This window comes from Podarcis bocagei (genome assembly GCF_964188305.1).
Source record: "Podarcis bocagei genome assembly, chromosome: 7".
In the NCBI taxonomy this organism is placed as follows: Eukaryota; Metazoa; Chordata; class Lepidosauria; order Squamata; family Lacertidae; genus Podarcis; species Podarcis bocagei.
The window spans coordinates 59,100,752-59,117,863 of NC_138132.1; the positions used below are offsets into that span (position 1 = coordinate 59,100,752).

The window sequence follows — 17,112 nt, forward strand, 5'->3', positions numbered from 1 at the left end:
GATCAGCCAAACATCAAGTTGAAGAGGAATGTTCTTGTCTGGTGCCTAAAGATGTATAATGAAGGTGCCAGGCAAGCCCCCCTGGGAAGAGCATACCACAAATGGGGAGCCACCACAGAAAGGGCCGTGTTGCCACCTGACAGATCTCATGTGGAGGAGGCACACGAAAAAGGCCCTCAGATGATTGTTGCAAGGTCTGGGTCAGTTCATATGGGGAGAGGCAAACCTTGAGGTACTGCAGTCCTAAGCCGTTTAAGGCTTTATAGGTCAAAACCAGCACTTTGAACTGGGCTTGGAAACTAATTGGCAGCCAGTGCAGTTGGGCCAGGATCAGTATAATATGCTCAAACCATCTTGTGCCAATAAGCAACCTGGCTGTGAAATTCTGCACCAGCTGATATTTCCAAACTGTCTTCAGAGGCAGCCCCACATATACCACCTGGAGGTTTTTAGAGCATAGACGACAGGAATTAGGCTGTCCCTGTCCAGCTAGGGGGTACGGCTGGGCCACCAGCCAAAGCTGATGGTAGGCACTCTGTGCCACTGAGGCTCCCTGAGCCTCAAGTGACAACGAAGTACAGTATCCCCAAGCTATGTACAAGAGCACTCTTCCCATCACCCCTGTGGTTTCCAGCAAGTGGTATTGAAGCAACTGTAGCCAACCAAGTTCTAATCAGTATAGATCTACTGAAATTGGGGGGCCCATGTTTGTCATGTCCACCAATTTCAGTTGGACTAGTCTTGGGTGGGACTAGTAACGGAGGCAACAACGCCATACACAGACCCAGATGCAATTGTTTTAGGGTGATCCAGGAAAGAGAGTAGGGAACAACAAAACTGCTTTCTCATTTTACTACCTGCCAGTAGGTTTGAATCTGGAACACCATCCATTTGGAGATTAAATTCTGACGAAAGGATCTAAGTCAAAACGTTAACATGGCTAAAGCAGGAATATCCCAATTTCCTCCTGCGATACCTGCCATAGAACTCTCCTGCTTGAACTCCAGCTTCAGAAAAGAACTCTTAATATGGTGGCAAGTGAAAAGGCTCTTCTGTGCTTCTCTCCCCCAGCCCCGGCCTTCCTCTCCTCATTTATTTTATTTGCAAATTGCTCTTCCTTTTAATGTATATATATATATATATTAAGGGAAAGTTTCACAACAAAATTAAAGTGGTATATAAACCATGTCCCTGTGATATACTGTTTGTGTTTACAAATTCATCTGACTGGGGTGGGGTGGCGATGGTCAAGGCTGATTGAACAAAAAACACCACACACACACCCCCGCACCCAAAAATCGCACACGATTCAACACACTGAGAGAGCTGAGGAGAAGAAAAAAATCCCCAACAACTGCGGACTCAGTCTGGGAGGCTCAGAGCCAGCCTGAAAAGCCCTTTGAAGTTTAAAAAAACATCCTCTGGTCAGAGCACATTTGTGAAGCCGTGGGACGGACGCTTTAAACAACATTCGCTCCGAGATCACCTGTGGCGTGCCAGTGCGCTGGCGCCTGTGGAACTGCAACAACATAACCCCTTAGGCTCTTCCCCCCCAACCCCACCAAAAAAAGAAAGAAAAAGTAATCACTGCCTCCATATGCAACACAAGTGAAGAGAGAACCTTACCCCGGACAAATTACATTCTTTAGCTCCCTAGGAAAAGAAAATATCCACGCAGAAGTCTGCAAAGTCTGGGCAAATGCAGTGTAGACCCAAGAGTCGTGACGCATGGGGAAAGGAGGATCTGGTCAAGGAAGCAAATCGTCAGAGCAAATTGCATCAAGATTTCATAGCATTTACTGGTCTGCAGAGGAGTTAAAATTGTTGGCTGGCGCGATTACAATGCACGACATTGAGAGATTTAAGCAAGGTGAACCTTGGAAGGTAAAACTTGGGGTGCTTCCAGACAAGCTATTTGGTTGTTATCCTGCAATTTCTGGTGCACTTTTCTGACCACAAAGAGCTTGGTAATTAAAAAGCAATGGAAAACCACACTGGAAAGTGAAGGATAAGAGCCACTAAACTGGTCATGTCATATAACTTCTGCACAAACCTATCAAGCGGAATATGCAATAAACCACCACTCTGGAAACTCTGCTAGGTGGTCAAGTATATATATATAAATGCATGCAGGGCAAGCAACAAACAGTGCCTCCACCCAAAAAAAAGTCCATGGAATGTCAAGGTATTACTATTCCCATAAAAGCCCTTAAGAACTTGAGAGCAGCTAATTTGGGAGATCACCTTACCTAATATATTCCCACTTGACCACTTCAATTTGTGGACCTGCAGTGTTGCAGGTGCCACATAATTTTAGTCAGAAATTGATCTTTTGGTGTGGTGGCTCCCTCACTTTGTTTTTTTTTTATAATAATTTTTATTGCGTTTTTTCCAGATTACAGATAGAAAAGAAAGAACATAAAAAGAAAGAAAAAAACAGAGAATCTCAACCATTTCATCAACTTATTTCAGAATTCTATCGGACTTCCCCACATCTCCCGCATAATGCATTCTTAACAATAAAATTTATCAGCAAATTATAACCTTGTTTCATGTGTTTCTTTTTTACTTTCAATTGCAGTTTAAGTTTAAATCTCTTGTTTTCCATTTACTCTTAAAATATAGCATATTGTCATTTTTACCCATTTAAACCTTAATTCTTTCATAAAAATTATCCAATTTCTTATATAAACCACTTTTGTTGCTGGGGCTAACATTCCAAATCATACGGCGTCTTAAGGTTCATATAACTTATAATACTTTTGCAAATAATCCTTAAATTTTTTCCAATCCTCCTCCATAGCTTCTTCTCCCAGATCTCGGATCCTTGCAGTCATCTCGGCTAGTTCCATGTAGTTCATCAGTTGCGTCTGCCAGTCCTCCAGTGTGGGCAAATCTTGAGTCTTCCAATGCTTAGCGATAAGAATCCTTGCTGCAGTAGTAGCGTACATGAAAAAAGTTCTATCCTTCTTTGACACCTTCTGGCCGACAATGCCCAGGAGGAATGCCTCCGGTTTCTTAGGAAAGGTGTATTTAAACACCTTTTTTAACTCGTTATATATCATTTCCCAGAAGGCCTTCACTCTTGGGCAGGTCCACCAGAGGTGAAAGAATGTCCCTTCAGCCTCCTTACATTTCCAGCATTTATTATCGGACAAATGGTAAATCTTAGCAAGCTTGACTGGGGTCATGTACCACCTGTATACCATTTTCATAATGTTTTCTTTCAAGGCATTACATGCCGTAAACTTCATACCGGTGGTCCATAACCTTTCCCAGTCCTCAGACATGATGTTATAACCAATGTCCTGAGCCCATTTTATCATGGCTGATTTAACTGTCTCATCCTGTGTGTTCCATTTAAGCAGCAAGTTATACATTCTCGATAATAGCTTGGTCTTTGGTTCTAACAATTCTGTCTCAAGTTTCGATTTTTCCACCTGGAATCCTGGTTTTTTATCTAGCTTAAAAACCTCATTAATTTGGGCATAGTGAAACCAATCTTGCACCTTACCCTTTAACCTTTCAAAGCTCTGCAACCTCCAATTGTCTCCAGTGTTCTCTATTATTTCCCAATATTTCGGCCATCCGGCCTCCATATTGGGTTTTTTCCGAGCCTTGGCCTCTATTGGTGATACCCACCTCGGAGTTTTGCTTTCTAATAAGTCTTTGTATTTTTTCCAGACCATAAATATTGCTCTCCTGACAATATGGTTTTTAAACATTCCATGTGTTTTTTCCTTGTCATACCACAAATACGCATGCCAGCCTAACGAGTTATTAAAGCCTTCCAGATCCAGGACATCAGTGTTTTCCAACAAAATCCAATCTCTCAACCAGCAGAAGGCTGCAGCTTCGTAATATATCCTTAAGTCCGGCAGGGCAAATCCCCCTCTCTCTTTTGCATCAGTTAGTATTTTAAACTTTATTCGGGGCTTTTTGCCCTGCCAGACAAATTTAGAGATATCCTTCTGCCACTTTCCAAAACATTCCACTCTGTCCACAATCTGTAAGGCCTGAAACAAAAACATCATCTTTGGCAAAACGTTCATTTTTATAGGTGGCTCCCTCACTTTGGAACTCCCTGCCTACTAACACCAGGCAGGTGCTTTCACTGTACGATTTTTGATGCTATAAGCATTTTTTAAGGCAAGCCTACCTAGATTATGCAGAATGCTGACATGTGTTTTAATCTGTTTTTAGCATACCATTGGTTTTATTTAAAAAAAAAAATCAAACAATTGTTTTATTCATAGTTTTATAGTTTTATTCTTGTTGCAAACCACTTTGAGGGTTTGTTTGTTTGTTTGTTTGTTTGTTTGCTTGCTTGCTTTCTTTCTTACAATCAAGCGGGATATGAATTTTATGAAATAAATAAATGTCTGCTCAAGAAAGCAGCAAATAGAAGGCCGCTGCCACCGCCGCCTGAGGGGAAACCCATCAAGTCCGAGCAAGATAGCGACGCTCTCCGTCTTGCAGCCTCGCAGGCTGACGCTGCCGGATGATTCAGCTTCCACAACTGCACCCAGAATTCTCAGCTTGAAGCAGAGGGGACCAAGAAGGGCCTGCATCTTCCCACAGCCCGCAAGACTGGCACCACCATTGCTGGGGTAGTGTTTAAGGATGGGATAGTACTTGGAGCAGATACAAGAGCCACTAAAGGGATGGTTGTTGCTGACAAGAACTGTTCAAAAATACACCATATATCTCCAAACATTTAATGTTTGCGGTGCTGGAACGGCTGCAGACACAGAAATGACAACTCAGTTGATCTCTTCTAACATGGAACTCCACTTGCTCTCAACTAGACAGCTTCCAAGGGTGGTCACAGCCAACTGGATGCTCAAGCAGATGCTCTTCATGTATCTAGGTAACATTGGTGCAGCCCTGGTTCTGGGTGGGGTAGATGTCACTGGGGCCCATCTTTACAGCATCTAACCCCATGGATCTACAGACAAATTGCCTTACATCACAATGGGTTCAGGTTCATTGGCAGCTATGGCAATTTTTGAAGACAAATTCAAGCCTGACATGGAGGAGGAAGAAGCCAGCTTGTGAGAGATGTCATAGCAGCTGGCATATACAATGATCTGGGCTCTAGCAGTAACATTGATCTTTGCATCCTCAGTAAGAACAAGCTGGACTTTCTCCGTCCTTATGATACAGCCAACAAAAAAGGGAAAAGGCAAGGGCGATACAGCTGTGAGAGGGGAACTACAGGTGTGCTCTATACGAAAGTTACACCCTTAGATCTTGAAGTGGCAGATGAGACTGTGCAAACAATGGATACATCCTGACTTACTGGAAACTTCTGGGCAGTGGAAGAGGATCGAGAATTTTCATATCTGAATTCTGTATCTGTATGCTGGTATTAATGTTCTGTATGCAGATTTAATAAAAACCAATACGAATTGGGGGGGAAAGAAAGAAAGCAGCAAATAAAACCACAAAACTTGCTGTCGTTGAGATAGTTGGTTGGAGGTGTCTTCCCTGGGTCCTGCAGCATGCAGAGGGGGATGCAAGTGCAGAAATGTCTATTCTGGCCCTGTGACCTATAGCATGGGAGCCACACAGAGATCTCAGGTTTGGAGTGCATGGCAGGGTAAGGAGGGGGAGAAACCCTGAAGATGCGCTTGCTGACACTGAAGCCCCTCATATGGGCATCCTTTGCGGATGGCCTTTGCTAGGTAGCAGAGCACCTGCTTTCTGTGCAGAAGGTTCCAGGTACAATCCATGCCCTCTCCGCGCAGGGCTGGGAGAGACCCCTGCCTGAAACCCTGAAGTGCTGCTGCCAGTCCCGTGTCGACAATACTGAGCCAGGTGGACCAATAAGCCCGACTCAGTCTAAGGCAGCTTCCTATGTTCAGATGCAGGCTGGGGAGAAGTTGAAAGGAAAGTTCTTACCCAGCCAGCAGAGGTTATGTTCGCTTTCTTATGTAAAGCAACTGGCCCAGAGCCAGCACAGCGTGGGGTCCTAGATCCAATTTCATAACACGTAAAAACAGCAAACAGGAGGCAGTGCTGCACTTGGGTGATTGGCAGACAGCCACACCCATTTGTCAAAAGAGAAAGATACAGCCAGCCTTCTAATCATCAAGTCATTCACATCTGTGCTTTGCTTCTTTTATATAATCGGCCGGTGGCCGCTACTGTACAGCTCCCCCCATAATTAAAAGGAAAAAACGCTTCAGTGTCCTAGGGCAAGGAGAAGGGAACCAGAGGTGGTGATGGTGGTGGCAAGGCAGGACTGGAGATTAGTCGCTGAGGAGCTGCCCTGCCCTGTCCTCAATGTGTCCTGGGCCACTGCTTTCATTCTTCCTCGCCCTCCACCACTACGCTGTAGTGCCACCTATCTGTGGCTAAGCAAACTCCAGCATGACGACATCCTTAGGAAAATAAAAAATAGGGCACAACATTAAAAAATAAAAAGCTGTTCCAGTTGGGGGTGGACATCCAAAGCAAGCAGTTGTTGCTTTATTAGGATTAAATGAAAGTCACAAAATAGTGACCAGGTTATTTTAGTTCTGCAAAACTCTTCCTCAGATGATTATGAAGATAATAGGTGGTATTCAATGTTGGTTCAACTTAGAATAGACCCACTGAAGGTAATGGATACAACTAACTTAGGTTTATTAATTTGAATGGCTCTGCTTTGAACAGGACTTGGTCAAATACAACCCAATTATTACAATATTTATCATGATATCTTTATAACCAGTCTACCATAACACCATAAAAACACATCAAAATCCTTCTAGATCATGGGTAGGCAAACTAAGGCCCAGGGGCTGGATTCGGCCCAATCGCCTTCTAAATCCGACCTGCAGACGGTCCAAGAATCAGCATGTTTTTACATGAGTAGAATGTGTGTTTTTATTTAAAATGCCTCTCTGGGTTATTTGTGGGGCATAGGAATTCGTTCATCCACCCACCCCCCAATATAGTTCGGCCCCACACAAGGTCTGAGGGACAGTCGACCCGCCCCCTGCTGAAAAAGTTTGCTGACCCCTGTTCTAGATCAATTCCTCAAATATCCTGTTGCTGTCCATATTATGTGGTTTACTTTGCACAAATAGCAGAACGGAAAGCGAACTGTTTAAATTTCCGCTTCTCTTATTAACCTTCATGCAAATGCACTATTAATTTTAACCTTTGAGACTATACACAAAAATGCATAAATCCATTCCTTGTTAGTAGACACACGGAATAACCTCTATTTGGCTTCTAGAGTTACATTTGCTGCCATTTCATTATGGGCACATACATATTGCATGATCAACTGCAGTGGCGTAGCGTGGGGGGTGCAGGGGGGGCCGGCCGCACCGGGCGCAACATCTGGGGGTTAGGGTTAGGGGGCGCAAATCCATGGGTTAGGGGGCGCAAATCCACGGGTTAGGGGGCGCAAATCCACGGGTTAGGGGGCGCAAATTACTTGCCTTGCCCCGGGTGCTGACAACCCACGCTACGCCACTGATCAACTGCAACTCCCATCATGCTTACCACGCTGGCTGGGGCTAATGGAAGTTGGGGTCCAACAACTTATGAAGGGCCACCGGTTCTTCAGTTTTGCTGCATTTGTGTGATCTCATGCTAGATACATTATGTAGTGCTCAAGACAAAGTGGGCTTTAACAACTGTTGGAGAGTTCATATGTTTAAACCTTATTAATTTGATAGGAACATAGGAAGCATTCTTGTACCAAGTCAGACCATTTGTCTATCTAGCTCAGTATTGTCCACACTGACTGGCAGAAGCTCTTCAGGGTTTCAGGCAGGGGAATTCCCAGTCCTACATGGAGCTGCCATGGATTCAACCTTGGGCCTTCTTTGTGCAAGGCAGAAGCTCTACCACTTAAACTGCCCTATCCATTTTATCTGATGCCATTTTCCATGCAATCAGGTCTTATCAACTGTTACTATTACCCAGTATTTTTCCTTAACAATTCCAGATTAGAACCACCAAACACACAAGCAACTAGTTAAGACCTGTATAATGGCTGAGGCACCACTTCAGCACAAGCTGTTTGCTAAGTGTAGGAAGACCAAGCCCTGGCAAAGTTCCTGAACCACCCATAATTACTCAAGTTTTTTGTATATAATGTTGGGTGGCAGCATCCGAGCTTTCAACAAGTTCAAAGGATGGATGACAATATAAATTTGCCCCGTGCTTGGCATTAGCCCCAGACTTTCTCCAGTATCAGATTTCAGAGAGATGAAAGAAACAAACCAAAACCAGGAAAGTCATTTAGTCAAGAGAACAAATCAAAAGGTCCCACAGAGTTCTTTTTTTAAAAAAGCATAACAAAACAGGAATCAGGTCACCCCGGATCCAGCTCCTTCCAATTCCAGACTGGGTCAACGCATTCCACCTCCTTGACATTCCTCAGCATAGTCTTTACTAGGTTGGTGTTCTCCCCAAATATATCCATTGCTGTTTTGCAACCTGCTGCCACCTTCTAGACATGCCATGGCATATTTGTGGTGGTAGCTAAAAATGAATGTTAACAGCAATGGAAATACACAAGAATCTCAGCCATTTTCAGCCATGTGTTAGTGCAACGTACAGGTTTTTTTTCTTTAACAAGAAAACATAAAATATAACAACATTACAATAACAAATCAATTGCATTTGCTCTGCCGAGGTCATGACTTCCCTCCCTCCCTCCAACTGGTTTCCCATTTCCTAATGAATTGTATGCACATTTCAGCTGCCAGTTTATGTCTTTCAATACATATCAAGTCCTTTTATTATCCACGGTCAGATATTATTTTTACGTTATGTTGCAGGATTCATATCAATCCTGCTAGTGTCTTCACGTTTTTACAATGATCTTCTAAGTACTCAATAAATTTACTCCGATCTCTTTGGAATTTCTGGTCGCCTTGGTTCCGGATCCTTACAATAAGGTTGGCCAACTCCGCATAGTCCATCATCTTCATCTGCCACTCCTCAATCGTTGGTAATTCTTGTAATTTCCACCTATGGGCTAACAAAGTTCTTGCTGCAGTGGTAGCATACATAAAAAGTCTTTGATCTACTTTTGCAATTTCTTCTCCGATCAACCCAAGTAAAAATGCTTCTGGTTTTGGGGGGGGGGGGGAGGTATATTTTAGCATCTTTTTTAGTTCATTGTAGATCAATTCCCAAAATGTTTTTACCTTATCACAAGTCCACCACATATGCTAAAAATCTCCGTCTTTTTCCATTACACTTCCAACATAATTTATTTTTCATCCTATACATTTTGGCCAATTTCACTGGGGTCAAATACCACCTGTACATTATTTTCATTTCATTTTCTTTTAAGGCCATACATGCTGTAAATTTTAAATTCTGATTCCATAATTTTGACCAAGATTCATTCTGAATATTATGCCCAGAATCCATAGCCCATTTCGTCATTACTTCTTTAACCTCTTCATCTTTAGTATACCATTCTAAGAGAAAGTTATACATCTTTGACAACAATTTAACTTTACCTTCTCGCAATTTGGTTTGGAATCTAGGTTTCTTACTTTCAAACCCAAAATTTCTTTTGTCTATACACCAAATATGTCATTTATTTGATGATATTGCAACCAGCCGGTAAACATTTCCCCTATTTGTTCATATGGTTTGAGTTTCCACCCTTTCTCTGTTTCCATCAACATCTCACCATAGGTGGCCCATTTCCCTTCCATATTTAATTTTTAAACAGTCAATGCTTCTATTGGAGATAGCCACCAAGGTGTTTTCCATTCAACGGATTTTTATATCTGTCCCATACTTCACAGATTGATTTTCTTATCATGTGGTTTAGAAATCCTTTATGCACTTTTACTTTATCATACCATGAATGCCACCCAAATCTGTTATCATAACCAATCCAATAGATCTGTATTCTCCAATGTTATCCATGCAACGTACAGGTTTGATCTGAACAAAATATTTGATCTTAAGATATTCCCACCTCCCAAACAGGTATGGTTAATGCAATTCTGAATTATAAAAATAAATTGCTCCCTTTCTTGCCCTCTCTTTCTTACCCTTGGGGTGGGGGAAGAGAAATAAATGTAATAAAATGTCACATAGAGGCATAGGCGCCGACTCCATGGGGCCTGAGGGGGCTCGAGCCCCCTCAAAAAAAATTTTGGGGGGGCTCAGCCCCCCAATAATCTCAAGCGCCCTTCCAGCAGAGCGCCGCCGCCGTCCCCCGCCAGCCAGCCAGCCAGCCGCACGCCCTAGTGGGAGAGCCCCGGCCGTCCCCCGCGAGATTAGGGAATCCCCGGGGGCAGGGGCTCCTGTCTCGCTGCTTCGCAGCACCACCGCCACTGCCAAGGCACTGCCGGGGGGAATTTCCTTCCTCCTGGCGGTTTCAGCCCCCGCGAGAACAGGGGAATCCCGACTGGCCACACCTCCCAGCCAGCCAATCGGATGGCTGGGGGGGCGTGGCTTGCCCTATTTAGGGCCGGAGCCACTTTATTTGCATATTCATGAGCTTATTTATTATTCATGAGCTTTCCCGGGCCCCCCCAATATTCTTTATAAGTCCGCGTCCCTGCATAGAGGTGCAAATCAAAATTCTTGTGGCTGCACTGGATGGCACAGAGTTTTATACCAATCAGATGGTATGCAACTTCATACACCAAAGCGGTCTTGGATCAAGAAAATGTTTGCTTGCGTGTAGTTGCAAACCAGCTGCTATACTTTGAGGCAAGAGTGAACTTCCTCCTTGTTACCCAGTAGAGTAGAAGATGCCTTCCCTTGTAGCATGTGGCTCAGCCACAGTTCAGACCAAACTTCATCTGATCCAATTAAACTGTACTATTCTAGAAACCGTTATAATCTTATCAAATGCAGAAGGATGAAAACTAGAACCAATGCTTTAGGTAAAGATCCAGTAACAATGATGGCAAGAATATGGACTCAAAATGCTCTCTTAAAGTATCAGTCATCACCCAACACACCACAAAGCCTTATAGGAATACAAGCAGGTTATTCAATGGATGTTCCATTCACCAGGGAACCATCACTGCTGCCAGCCATGCCCACAAAAGAGGTGCTATTCTTCAAACAGAATCTAGAGAAAATAGGAATGCACAGGAAGTTGGAAAAAGCAAAAGATTTGCAGACAAAATCCCGGGGACAAAAGTACTATGGGATCAGATAACTTTTTAAGAATTATGAACATCCTCCGTTGCCAAGCTGTTTGTAAGCTCGGGGGTCCGAAGCATTTTCAAAGCATCAAAAAGCTTTAGATGGAACATTCCGTTTGATGAGCCCAATACAGCTGTGCTTGGAAGGGATCACATGAGCAAACTACATCAAAGGAAGATGTGGTGACTCAACTTGATCGTAGCACTAACATTGTCCATTTTGCCTCTTGCATCTTGCAGAAAGCCACGTTCAAAACCTACTACGGATAGAGCTGCATTAATGTGATTATCCTTTTTAGCCCCATAGACTGATAGATAATTCCCAAACTGCATGCCAGAGCATACAAACACGTCACAAGAGAGCTGCTAGTATGCCAAGAAAAAGTCAATTATTATTATTAATTAGACAATTAATTACTTGTTACTAATAATAAATAAAAGGTCTCCAAGCAACTGACATTTAAAAATGTAAACATAAATACACTATACCATTAACAATTCATGAAAAATATTAACATTCTCATAATAGTGCCAACAATTTTCTCTCTCTCTCTTACCCACACAAACACAAATTCCCCCATAACAGCCACAGGAAGTTTGGGCAGCACACCACCATCAGAACAAAATCAGCTGAGACCACCAAACATCTGGGGGAAAGTTGCAAGTCTTTACCTAGCTCCTAAAAAATGTCAGCAAAAGTGTCAGGCGAGCCTCACAGAACAGCATCGTTACAGTTGCATTGCATCATATGTATAGGTGTGTTATGTGCAGAAATTGTGTACAGCCAATTTTCCTCGAGATGAGGTAAATTCCATGGGGAGGCTTCCCCTTTGTCTTCACAGCCTCCCCTTACTCCTCCCACATGCAAGTGACCAGCAGAAGGGAGGAAGGAGGAGGTGAAGGTGGAAGGGAGAATCAGAGAGAGATATAGGCAGAAGAAAAAGTCTGGAATGGAGATGTTGCTGAGTGCATATGGTTGAAATCATACAGGTTAAAGGCACGTACAATTTGATGCGGCTGTATAACATAAAAATCTCCTGTGAACTCAAATGTAGGTCTGCTGTATGTGTTCGAATCAGGCAACAGCAGACAGCATGGTGGGCTCCATCATTCGCCTGATCTCCTTCCTGCTGAATCACTGTTATGTATTAGGGTAGAGAAGGGGAGGGGCAAGGCAGAAGTGAGGTTGGTGCAGTGCAAACACAGCAGCAGGAGCACCAGGGGTGTGTGCATGTCATGCAGATATTTGCACCACGCAAGCTTCGCCGCCACAGCACTCCCAATCTCCAACCCAATAAGCAGCAGTGACTCAGCCAGAGGGTAGAGAGGTGAGCATCACAGTGTGCTCTGTGTTATGTTAATCCTCTGTTTGCAGGTATTATATTTTAACAGAACACCTGTCCTACCTTGAACATGCCTGGACTCCACATTCATCACCTGCAGCCTTCCTGCAGGTGCCCACTTTGAGAAAGGTTCAGAGGTGGAGGTAAGTGAAAGGGTCTTTCTGGTGGTGGCCTCCCCAACAGACATGAACATCCTTTTGGCACTAGGTTAAGACACTTCTTCTCCCAAGCTTTTGAGGATTATGCTTCCTCCCTCCCTCCCTCCCTCCCTCCTTCCCTCCCTCAGACTTGGGGGTGAGGGGAGATAATGTTTTATTCTTAAACTTGATGGGTGATTTTAATTGTGTACTTAAGTCACTTAGAGATGTTTTGTCTTGAGTGACTAATACATTGAATAACTATTAATAATAGATTAATCAGGTTCTGAAGCATAGCAAGAGACACTTGATGGAATTCTTTAACAAGCAACACATAGACCAAGATTTAAGATAATTGAAAGCTGTAAAGAATAATTCCTCCATGGCTCAATTAAAAAAAAAGAACCTTCACAGAATCTTATAAGTTGTCTTTATGAACCATTTAAAAAGTTTTGATTACCATACCCTGTTCTCATTTACCCTCATAACAAAATTAAACCTTTCACTTGTGCATATGGAGTGCAGCTCCCCCCCCTTTCCTTGAGAAAAAATATCAGTGTTATTTATTTTGCTGTAAATACAGTGGTACCTCGGGTTACAGACGCTTCAGGTTACAGATGCTTCTGGTTACAGACTCCGCTAACCCAGAAATAGTGCTTCAGGATGAGAACAGAAATCGTGCTCCGGCAGCGCGAGGCCCCATTAGCTAAAGTGGTGCTTCAAGTTAAGAACAGTTTCAGGTTAAGAACAGCCCTCCGGAATGAATTAAGTACTTAACCCGAGGTACCACTGTACTTGTTTTGAAAAGCCTTTCACTATCTACCTGGTCCTATGTTAAAGCCTCAGGCAGGAGCACAACTTTCAGAAAACTACCAAAAGTGGACCACGTGATCTATTTTTCCTGCAAAATGTCTGAAGTTGACCATAAAGAAACAGGCAGGTTCCCAGTATAAACTTAAAGGCTTTGCTTTAGGATAAGGAGATTGATTTCTTCTGGGTCTTTTTGCGCTTCATCCAGGATATTTTGGGTTTGTTGCAATAGACCTTAGTCAGCTAAAAAATACAGCTATTCTGGTTACTAGGCTGAGATGCTCTTGCTCTTAAGTGAGAAAGGGGTGCCTTTCTCACTTCTGACTGTTCAGACAAGTAATGCTGAACAGTCAGACAGACCCCAAAACACAAGCGAGAACAGAACAATCAAGCTGCTAAGCTTCTGGCCTCGAAAAGCAACTGCATTAAACCCGATACAGTGTGCTATAGCATGCTCAACCGGGTGCCTAACCGGACGGAAAGGATCCTAGGATTGAACAGTTTTCTCTGAGCAAGTAGGAAGTAACATTCAGAAAAACTGTGTCACCAGGGCAGTGTGCAGTAGCTGGCGTTTAAATCCCAGTAAACGTTTCTGTTCTCAGCTCCCATTTCAGAGGAAGGCAAGTGCAATCCATTATATTTAGCAGAGGAATGACCTGAGAGGAGCAAAGCAATCTCCCCTCTGGTGGCCTGCACACACAGGCCCTCTTGCTAATAATAATAATAATAACAATAATACCACCATCACCACCGTGCTAGGGCCCCATTTCCCCCCGCTTAATACTACCATAGGTTCTTGTCAGACACCTCATGTCCGCAAAGATCAGGGCCTTTAGTTCATGCTCAGCCATGCAATTCACCTGCTATGCCTTGCCTCGCTCAGATTCATGGCAGAAACAGAAATTTGAGTTTGACTTCTTCATCCAGCAACGAGGGCCAAGACAAAGGCGCTAGTCCTACTCCTATGTACACATCACACGGACTGGCGAGAGGGACTTATACACACACACACACACACACACACACACACACACACCATACATGTCCCCCCTCAAAAAGGTATGAAATGCATACAGTTCTGTTCATCTCTTACAGTTCCATATTCCATACACTTCTCCACTGGACACTTAGGCACAACCTTCCCGCACCTTTGCATAAGACATAACTGTGCAGCCATCGCTCTCCCCACCCTCCACAATTTCCAACAAATAGCCAATGCAAACTTCTATTCCCGGCGTAGCGAGTTCTCTCAGTGCTCTTTAAGTCTGCTGTTTCTCCTGCACAAGCAACAGGAAGAAGCCACATCCTTGGTTAACACCATCGTAGCCTACTGAAGGAGTTTGACACGCAAGTTACCTCCAAGGGCAGCACGACACGCCCTCCTCCCTCCCCAAAGACCAAAAAGAGAGAGGCTTGCCTCTGTATCACACATCACACGGCAGATCAAAAGATCCAAATCTGCTCCCAAATCCCATTCCTCCTGCAAGACGGCACTTTGTACTGTCACTTCCCCACTGTGAACTTCCCCTTATTTCATACCTCACAGCATGCACAGCTGCACCCCAAGATCAAACATCCATGCATGATTTTCCTTCCACAGATCTTGAAAATCACAGAGTTAGACTTTAATGGGAACCTCAATATGCCTAATCCTCTAAAGCTGGCACAGTAATGCTCAGAAATACATTAAACTCTGCCATAATCACAAAAGCAAAAAAAAAAAAAGTATATATTTTTTTTCTCAGAAATGGTCCAGACGACATGTCAATCTATCTGGGATCTAACACAGTTAGAGATGTCAAAGGGGTAGATCGAAACCCAAAGTTGCTCAGCAGAAAATCCAGCAGCTTGCGGCAAAGTTTCGCTGCTCCTCAAGAATCGAGGCTCCCAGGTTTTTTTTTTTGGGGGGGGGACTCTTGCACACATTCACACACTGGAAGTCAAGTGTCACAGAAGATAACACCTCCAGCAGGTAAAACCAATTACAATCCCAAAATGAGTTTGATGATCTCACTAATGAAATTTGTTTTTCTTTTCTTAAAAAAGAAAAGTGACAAACACTCTTTTCCTTGAACTTGCAATTCAGACATTTCCAACACATTATTAGCAACAACAACAAAAGTCACTACTGACAACTTTAGTAGCAGCAGGCAGCATGAAACTAACAGGGAAATTATGTTGTGCCATGTAGACCATAAGACTTTTAAAACACACCAGCTTTGCTTTTTATTTTTTTCTTGCAACCATGAGGGTTAGGAGCTTATTTCTGCTTTAAAACGAAGCCTATATAGCAGGGGTAGGCAACCTAAGGCCCGGGGGCCTTCTAAATCCAGTCCACGGACGGTGTGGGAATCAGCATGTTTTTACATGAGTAGAATGTGTACTTTTATATAAAATGCATCTCTGGGTTATTTGTGGGGCCTGCCTGGTGTTTTTACATGAGTAGAATGTGTGCTTTTATATAAAATGCATCTCGGGGTTATTTGTGGGGCATAGGAATTTGTTCATTCCCCCCCCCCCCCAAATATATATATGTGTGTGTGTGTGTGTGTGTGTGTGTGTGTAGTCTGGCCTACCACATGGTCTGAGGGATGGTGGTCCGGGCCCACGGCTGAAAAAGGTTGCTGACCCCTGCTATACCGCATGCATTGCACACTGCGCCTGTAACCCTGTTGACCTTGTTCATCAGCATCACTACTCCCAGTTTTGAAAAGGGCCCATTTCACCGTGCTGCTTCTTGCACTTTACATGCACAGGGAGAAATTAGAGCAGGTGAACCATGTCATGTGTGTCCATTAAAATCAAGAGTGGTCTTTACATTAAAAGATTCTAGACTTTAAAAGGGAGAGGGCTTTAGAGCTGAGCTAAACCATCAGCCTCGACAGAGGAAGTTTCATTAATAGCTTAATTAAGAGCTAATATGGTTAGGCTCTTCAGGGACTCTGCAAACAGATCCATGGAGCTCCACAAGGTTGCTTGCATCCATTTGTCACTGATTTTTCATTTTCAGCACCTATACTGGGGTGGCTAAACTCACCCACAGCCGATCCGGGGAGGGGGGAGCCTTCATGCCAGTAGTGAGCATGCCTCCACACACTGCCCACATCAGCTGATTCATGCTAACCAGCTGAGACAGGGGTGGTGCCCCCTTCCCATTCATCAGACAACTGCTCTGATGACCAAGGAAAATTTGTAAACCCATCAAGGCAATGGGCTACGTGAATGGTACTAAGAGGTACTAAGCCACAATAGCTAGTAATCACGATAGCCTTATTCGCCATGAATTTGTCTAAATCACCTTTAAAGCTGTCAAAGTTGGCACCTATTGCAACATATTGTGGTAGCAAGTTAAGCAATGCTCTGGGTAAAGAAGCACTTTCTTCTGCCTGCCCTGAATCTTCCAACATATATAGCTTCATTGGATGGTCCTGATTTCTAGTATTGCTTTACAATTTATTTATGAATGGCAAAATTATAAATTAATGTCATGAAATGAGCAGTGGGAGACATTTCTTGCCTTACCTCACAGCACTCAACTCAGGAAGGGGGAACAGGACAGCCAGAAGGGGAAGTATGTACTTCTTCACACGTGTGATTGGCTCAAGGTATTATTTCACACAGGATATGGTGATGGAGAAAAAGGATTTGAATCAGTGGTTCTGATTTTCTCTTGAAAATTATTGAGGG

General features: G+C 43.5%; 1 protein-coding gene and 1 pseudogene across 4 annotated transcripts in view; one reads left to right on the forward strand and one right to left on the reverse strand.

The window, feature by feature from the left end:
* NKD1 (NKD inhibitor of WNT signaling pathway 1) overlaps positions 1-17,112 on the reverse strand; it is a 131,770-nt gene that overhangs the window by 94,381 nt on the left and 20,277 nt on the right. The window lies entirely within an intron of this gene.
* Positions 4,402-5,414, forward strand: LOC308591486 (proteasome subunit beta type-7 pseudogene; annotated as a pseudogene). Its single transcript has one exon. The product of its transcript is annotated as a proteasome subunit beta type-7 pseudogene (transcript).